The 8855-nt window shown below is 35.1% G+C and overlaps 1 non-coding gene across 1 annotated transcript; it reads left to right on the top strand.

Annotated features, from left to right (window-relative positions):
• The first annotated feature begins 5174 nt into the window (after window positions 1-5174).
• Window positions 5175-5247, top strand: TRNAA-AGC (transfer RNA alanine (anticodon AGC)). The gene has a single exon. It is a non-coding gene; the product is annotated as a tRNA-Ala (tRNA).
• The last annotated feature ends 3608 nt before the right edge of the window (window positions 5248-8855 follow it).

The following is an 8855-nucleotide window of genomic DNA, read 5'->3' on the forward strand; positions in this document are numbered from 1 at the left end:
GCTCCCCTGTATGGGTTTCCAATCAAAGACCTAATGTTTGATGTTGACTCTTTTGAAGAAAGAGCCACTTATCGAACAGCAAGAAACGTGGCGGTATCTCTGAGAACTCTATCACACACATAAAAAAAACGTGTCCAAGAGTTAGACATTACACAGAAGATCTGGCTTTTATCGAGGAGACCCGAGTTTGATTCTCGACAATGAAATTTTATTTTCTTATTTCTTTTATTTTATAGTTTCATCTTTTGTCACCAATTATATTTTAACTTTACCTAGAGAAGCACTATAATGGATGAGTTCAATAATATCTTAAATTCAAAAGACTTTTATGAAGTTGGTTTGAGAGGCAGTATAATGGTCAAGTTCAATAGTATCTTAGATTAAAAAGACTTTTATGAACTTTGAACCTTTAATAGTGTTATGTCATAGATATTTGGTTCGATTTCAACAAGTGAGGTTGAGGTCATTCAAATGGTTAATGTGACAAGGTCATTTTCAAGGTCTCTTTTGTTGAACGCCATCATGGCTGAGATGACTGAGATGAGCACCAGAGTGAGTTTGACAAGGAGAGTCGTAGAGAACCACACCCCAAGCCAAGCTCATGTTGGGCTTAACAAACTGAAAATCCAAAAACACAAACCCTTAAATGGGAACCACGATGGTAAGGAATTAAAAAAACTTTATTTTTGACATTGAACAATACTTGAAGGTTACAGGAACTTGCTCATAGGACCTAAGAGTTACGTTGGCCACAATGCATCTCATGGAGGGTGGCGCTCGAAGGTGGATGATATAAAAAATGGGTCATGCACCATAAACTCATGGGAAGATCATTGATGGAATCGATGCAATCGACTCTCCCCTTGATGGGTTGCCAATTAAAGACCTAACGTTTGATGTTGACTCTTTTGAAGAAAAAGCCACACGATCGAACACCTCAAAATGTCGTGGCAGCTCTAAGAACTCTATCATACGACCTGAGAGTTGAGTGCTACAGGAACTTTCTCATACGACTTGAGAGTTACGTTAGCCGCAATGCATCTCATGGACGATGCAAAACTATGGTAGTGCTCGAAGGTGAATAGTATAAAAAATTGGTCATGCACCATAAACTCATGGGAAGATCGTTGATGGAATTGATGCAATCAACGCTCCCCTAGATGGGTTGCCAATCAAAGACCTAACATTTGATATTGACTCTTTTGAAGAAAGAGCCAAACAATCGAACAGCTCGAAACGTCGCGGTAGCCCTGAGAACTCTAACACACACAGGGAAGGACGTGTCAAAGAGTTACTCAATAAGCAAAAGATCGTGCTAAAACTCTTCAGCGATCTGACAAAAGACTTCAGGACATCTACACCAAAAATCCATTGTCGTCTAGCGGTCAGGATATCTGGCTTTCACCCAGGAGACTTAATTTCGATTCTGGGCAATGGAATAGAGTTATGTTATAGATATTTTGTTCAATTCAAATGGCTAATGCGATAATCCAGTCGTTTTCGAGGTCTCTCTTGTTGAACGACATCATGGTTGAGATGAGCACTCGATTGAGTTTGACAAGTTGGGCTGTAGAGAACCACGCCTCAAGCCAAGTTCATGTGGGCTTAACAAACTTAAAATCCAAGAACATAACCCCTTAAATGGAATTCGGGATGCTAATGAATTAAAAAGCTTTATTTTTGACGTAGAACAATGCTTGAAGGTTACAGGAACTTGCTCATAGGACCTAAGAGTTACGTTGGTCGCAATGCATCTCATGGACGATGCAAAACTATGGTCGCGCTCGAAGGTGAATGGTTTAAAACATTGGTCATGCACCATAAACCCATGGCGCTCGAAGGTGAATGGAATCGAAGCAATCGACACTCCTCTGGATGGGTTGCCAATCAAAGACCTGATGTTTGATGTTGACCCTTTTGAAGAAAGAGCCACACGATCGAAGTTTGATGTTGACCCTTTTGAAGAAAGAGCCACACGATCGAACAGCTTGAAACGTCGCGGTAATTCTGAGAACTCTATCACACACATGAAAGGACGTGTCGAAGAGTTAGACATTACCCAAAACATCATAGTAAAACTCTTGAGCGATTAGACAAAAGACTTTAGGACAACTACACAAAAAATTCATTGTTGTCCAACGGTTTGGATATTTGGCTTTCACCTAGGAGATTCTGGTTTGAGTCTCTGAAATTGAATATTATTTTCTTATTTCTTTTTATTTTATAGTTTCATCTTTTGTCACCAATTATATTTAAACTTTACCTCATTTTGAGAGGCACTTTAATGGTCAAGTTCAATAGTATCGTAGATTAAAGACTTTTATGAACATCGTACCTATGTTAGTGTTATGTTATAGATATTTGTTTCAATTTCAACAAGTGGGGTTGAGGTGATTCAAATGGTTAATGCGATAATCCGGCTATTTTCGAGGTCTCTCTTGTTGAACGCCATCATGGTTGAGATGAGCACCCGAGTGAGTTTGACAAGTCGACTCGAATTTAAACTTTACCTATGTTTGAGAGGCACTATAATGGTCAAGTTCAATGGTATTTTAGATTAAAAAGACTTTTATGAACTTTGTACCTTTGTTAGTGTTACTTTGTACCTTTGTTTGTGTTACTTTGTACCTTTGTTAGTGTTATGTTATAGACATTTGGTCAAGTTCAACAAGTGGGGTTGAGGTGATTCAAATGGTTAATGTCACTTTATTTGATTCAAATTGTTAATGTGATAATCCAGTTGAATAGTTACAGGTTATTTCCAAGGTCTCTCTTATTGAACGCCAACAGGGTTGAAATGATTGAGATGAGCACCTGATTGAGTTTGACAAAATTGAAATAAAATCAAATAAAATCACTAAAAAAAATCGACAAAATTGAAAAAAATTGAAAAAAAACTAGCCTTATGACACTTCCTTCAACTAGAAGGGCGGTAAATCAAGGATTCCTTCGCCCAAGACCCATGATCCAACTCCCAACATGGAAATGATAAGCTATAGAATCATTCTAGAACCTCAATAGATGGGTTACAAACTCACATTACCAATCTCGACAACTGGACATGTCATCAGCGTTAGAAGAACGACCGCATCAGAGCAAGTCATGGGGATAGAAGATCCCGTTGAAGGATGATAGACCAATCGTAATCTTCAGCCCAATGAGCCAAGCTTTTGTAGAAGCAAGAACCCTTGTTCTAAATTGAGTCAAAGCTAAAATTAGATAATGAGATCGAAGATTGAGAAACAAGATTTGGAACTTTATTCTAAATTGAGTCATTTCACAATCTAACTTGATCAAGGCTTGATTGAATGAGTAAGATGCAATCTACCACAAGAATTGCATGAAACTTAGAAATGACAAAGAAATAAGTAGAAATTGCTTGGATTTTCATATGAACCCTAAACCAAGTATGAATTAAGGATATATGAAAGAAAAACCCAAAGAACCGTGAGTTAAGACCCTGAACCGATCAAATAGCTCGAGATTTAAGTAACGTTAAAATAACCCACTATATGAGCTCCGCTGCATATGAAATTTTAATACTGAGCATATTATATTATGTTGAGGTTAGATATAAAATTTGGTGGTCATTGGATAAGGATAAGTAGGTAAACCAAGAAACGGTGCAAAATGACCATAATGCCCCTAAGGTAATTTACCTTCGGTTCATGACCTAGATGACCTTCAAATGCTATGAAATTCATCAGTAGATCTTATTTTATGAAATGTTATATGAATTCTTATCCCAAGAGGTTATATAAGGTAACGAAGTTTGGGAGTAATTGGAAAACTTTAGTTAGCGAAACCAAGATATGGGAGAAAATGCTCATCACGATCCATATGACCTTTGCCATGAAGCACGATGTTTATAAGTTCCGTAGTCAATATTGCCAATGTTTGCTGTACACAAAAAATGATAGGGATGTTAAATTTTTAAGTCGGTTTTGGAAAGTATGGTGGATAAATTGGGTACCAAATTATTGTTTTCAACCTCATGTCATCCTCAGACTCATGAGCAAACTGAGGTAGTTAATAAAATATCAGCAGCATTGCTTAGGGCTATTATTTATAAGAATATTAAGTCATAAATTGGGTAACAAATTATTGTTTTCAACTACATGTCATCTTCAGATTAATGAGCAAACTGAGGTGTTCCCAGGAGCATTGCTTAGGGCTATTATTTGTAAGAATATTAAGTCTTGGGACGAATGTTTGCCACTCATTGTTCTCTTTTTGAAGTTGCTTAAGGATTTAATTCACTTACGCGTCTTGATTTGCTTTCTATTCATTCTAATATTTTTGTGAGTAAAGCAGCCACAAGTACGGCAAATGGGATCAAAACATTGCATAAAGAGGGGAAGGAGACAATTGAGAAACAAAATTTCAATGTTGCTACAAGAATTAACAAAGGACGGAATGAAATCATTTTTCGAACTAGTAACTGGGTTTGGATACATTTTCGCAAGGAGTGATTCCAATCTCAAAGGAAGACAAAGTTACATCCAAGAGGGGATGACCCTTATCAAGTCCTTGAAAGAATTAATAACAATGCATATAAAATGACTTAAGGGGATCGAGATTAAATCTCAGCCACTAACTTCTTTTGTGGGAGACTATAAATACCCACAAATTATTATGTAAAAATCAGATTTATGAGGAATGAAATTGATCTCTCAAGTTGAGAAGTTCCCCTTCGAAATTCGAGCATCGCGTGTGAGCCATGTAGTCACGCTTTGACATTGTGTGGTTGAGTGAAATTCTCAACCTTCTACTTATTTTTGGGATTTCTTTTCTCCGTATTCATTGTAATTTATCGTGATACAAACAAGTTTATTCTTGTAGGGAATGTATTAAGCACATGGATTTATTAATTACGGTGAACTTTTGTATAAAACGAAGTAAATACAAATGGAGTAACATGAGACAGAAGTAAACATAGTAATAAAAAGAAACTACATAAACTTAAAGGAAGTTAATCCCATGTGAAGTTAACATGACAATAATAGTAGGTTCTAAAGCACAAAAATATGTGGATAAATTTCATATATTGAGGTTGGATAAATTTCATATATTGAGGTGCGGAAAACATATACACACGGGCAACTAAAAATGATAGATCCACTATAAGGGCATTTGGTCTAGTGACATTTAAGGTTTTATGATGTAAAAATCAAGGGGATGTAGCTCAGATGGTAGAGCGCTTGCTTAGCATGCGAGAGGTACGGGGATCGATACCCCGCATCTCCAAAAGAGAGAAATTATTTTTTTAAGTATGAGTTAATTTAACATGTTATGTATAAGGTGGGTACGAGAGAAAAAGAAAAGATACTTATATTAAGGATTTATATCATTATGGCTATGCCATTTTTATAGATAAAAGAGAGTAATGTCCGAGAAGCACATATAGAGAGAGGACTCTTTGTAAGTAAAGAAAGCAATCTAGTAGTTATACTGCTACTTATGGAGAGGGAATTTGAAGAATTCCACAAAAGATAAGAGCTTATAGGATGGCGGTAGCGTCCGATGCATATGACGGAACTTCTTCACAATTGTGACCAATGAATGTTATTGTCATTTATAGCTTCTATCACAATAATATAAAATTTGGGGTCAAAGCCTATATAGGACTGAAAAGACCATTCACCACACGCTTGTAAATTAAATTATATCTACCACCTCTAAAATTTTCCACGGCAAACCTTCCAACAGCTTGCACTTCTTCATCATTGACATCCTTAATTGGAACTAGATTTTAAGGCAAATCTTCTCCACGACTCACTTTGGAACACGTTTATAGATAGTTTCAACAAACTTACTTTGCTCGTGAATACTTTGGAGTTCAATATTTATAGTTGGAGAACGCTATTCAAATTGATATGGTCGAATCTTACAACAAAGTCTAATTGAGCCTCCCTCTATTAGGAGATAGCTTCGAATCAAATTCTTTAGTTTGGACAATGGTTGCATTGTTTTAGTCAAACAACCAAGACTAATGTATTACCAATATATAAACATTTTGTACGTGTATTTTCTTACATATTAACAATTGAATACAAATAATAATTAAATTTATGAGTAGAAGTTTGGATGAAGTTTTATTAAATAGGTAATCTTAAATTATATCTAAAAATATATAAGATTTTTTTTTCTTTTTATATACATTTATATACAAAACAAAGATTCAAAAAGATGTCATTCATGCCATGTTTTAATTTTTGTTCTTTCTTATTTCTCAAAGATTAAAAAAAAAATTAAAAAATTATCCTCTCTCAAATATGGTTCGTTATTTGATTATTTTCTCTTGAGTGAAATTTAAGTGAAACACATTCTCTACCCAAGTAATTGCAAGATGCAAGCTTCACACTAAGAGGAATCAAAGTCCCAAGTATCAACGTCAATTTTTATTCTCCATCTCAACATAAATTAAACTTATTTTCGTGAAGATATCTATTTATAAAAGCAAAATATCTCAGGGTCACAAAAAAAAAAAAAAAAAAAAAGAGATATAGATACTAGACATAAATATGATACCAAATAGATATGGTAACATGTCATTCTTAAAAAACTAGGACACCGATATGACAATGATACATTAATTAAAAAGAATACGAAATTAATATTAACTTAATCAACAAAAATTTGTATTTTTTTTTTAAATTATAATCCAAATTAATAAAAAATACCATTGAACTTTGCAATTTATCTATAAAAAAATAATCATAATTGTTTAAAAAAAAAAATACGGTTGAATTTTCAAAAAAAAAAAAAAAAAAAAAAAAAAAAAATTCAAAACTACTCTTTAACTTTCAAAAGTGTTTAAAAAAAGATAGATGGGGAGAAAATTGAAGGTTATTTTAGGGGAAGGTTTTCAAAATCAGTATAAGATCCTCAAAACATAACAAGAAGTAATATCCTAGCTTAAGGTCGTGATTAAGAACCTACTAGTAGGCTACTTACTAAGTTTTACTCACTCCATGTTTATCATTTTTTTTCAAGTAACTAAGAGTTGGTCGTGGATGAGAGCGGACTTTGGAGTGTGGGCCATGGACTAAGCTATGTTTTTAATCTAGTATTTTTTGTTCTTCTTTTGAGTCTGCTTCTTATTTTGTGTTTGTAACGAGTATGTATATGTAACACCCCAAAAATGAAGGAAATTATCTCCCATAAGAATAAGCCACTCATGAAAGACCCAAAGGATAGAAAGGAAAAAATAAAGGATTAAGCAAGAACAAAGGACTTAGTCAAGTCACTCGTGTACCCTAACAAGTGATTTCAAGGAGTTAAAGGCCTTTTGAAAAGGATTGGAAAGGAAAAAGTAAATCAAAAGGGCAAAAAAGTCATTTTATCAATTATCAAGAATCTTTCCGGATTTGTAATTCCTTATCTAGAAGGAATCTCAAGATTCAAAAAAAGGGAAAAATGATAAAAAAAACGATGAGAAATTTGTAGAAAAATTATGGATTTTTCGAGAAAAATAATAATAAAATATTCGGAAAGTGGAAAATTACCAAAATACTCCTGGAAGAATGGATAATTACAGAAATGCCACTCTAATTAGAATAAGAGCATCTACCGTGACCATCCGAGAAAAATCTTTTGAACTTAAATCTCAATCGTCGGATCTCCTAAAAAATTTGAATGATCTAGAACGATCACGCACGGATCATCACATCCAACGACTAGTGTTCAAAGCCAAGGTCGGTAAGGCTATGATCGGAGTTGATATCTCCAAAAAATTATCCAGAAAGTTCGATCTCTAAATAACGAAATTCTGGAGCTCTCAATGTCGGTTTAAGCTCCTCCTATAAAGTCTTAAGTAGGAGCAACAATACGAAATAAGAATCGAGAAAGGTCGATCCCCCAATCGAAGACAATAAACGTTTAGATTATGGGTCTCCTACTCTCAGATTTCTTCCAAATTCGAGAGAAATCCTCCACCATTTCTCTTCTAACTTATTCCTACCGTTTCTCAACAAGATTACCCACAAGTTCTATGAAGGAATAGAGTGCTGAAAGTGCCTAGAAACCATTCCCGCAATTCGATCAGCCATTGAAGAACTTCAAGAAAAACTTGAAAATCCAATCCGAGGATACATGATGATTCGTCGAGCAAGAATGATTCCAATCAGTTTCTGCACCTCCAAGGAATGCTTCCATAGAAGACCACGAAGAAAAATAACCTCGAGAGCGTGCCAAATTGAAGAAAATAGGTTTCGAAATTAAATTGGGGATAAGAGTCAAAATTCCTATCTACGATCTCTTTTCCTTCAATTTCTTAGGCTACGATCCATGAGAAGTTATCAAATAAATCCCTCGCTCTTTCTTGTAACATCCATCTTTAAGTTTCACGAAGAAATCGAGGAGAGAAACGCTGTAATGTGGCTGTACAAGCCGAGTTTCAGATGGCGGCGACGCGAGCGCATCTTCTTCCAATTCAGAGGAAGAAAACGATGATACGGCCAGTTCAACTGAACTGTCCAAGTCAACTCAAAATTTGACCTTTTCTCGGGTTTTCTCAGTAGATCTTATTTTATGAAATGTTGTATGAATCCTTATCCCGAGAGGTTATATAATGTAATGAAGTTTGGGAGTTATTAGAAAACTGTAGTTAGCGAAACCAAGATATGGGAGAAAATGCTCATCACGATCCATATAACTTTACCTCCTAGGATAACTAAAGTGGTGTCCTTGAAATAATAGATTCCCCAGATGTACCCTTGGTCTCTAATAGATACTACCTGCACAATATCATGCTGGGCTATTCCTAAGAACTTATAAGTTCCAAGCTTGACCCAAGACGTTATGCATAAACCTAGGATCACCAAGAATCCAAGAAAACACCTAGGTTAATGCAA

Source organism: Cucurbita pepo, chromosome 16 (genome assembly GCF_057944985.1).
Source record: "Cucurbita pepo subsp. pepo isolate OVF chromosome 16, ASM5794498v1, whole genome shotgun sequence".
NCBI classification, from domain to species: domain Eukaryota; kingdom Viridiplantae; phylum Streptophyta; class Magnoliopsida; order Cucurbitales; family Cucurbitaceae; genus Cucurbita; species Cucurbita pepo.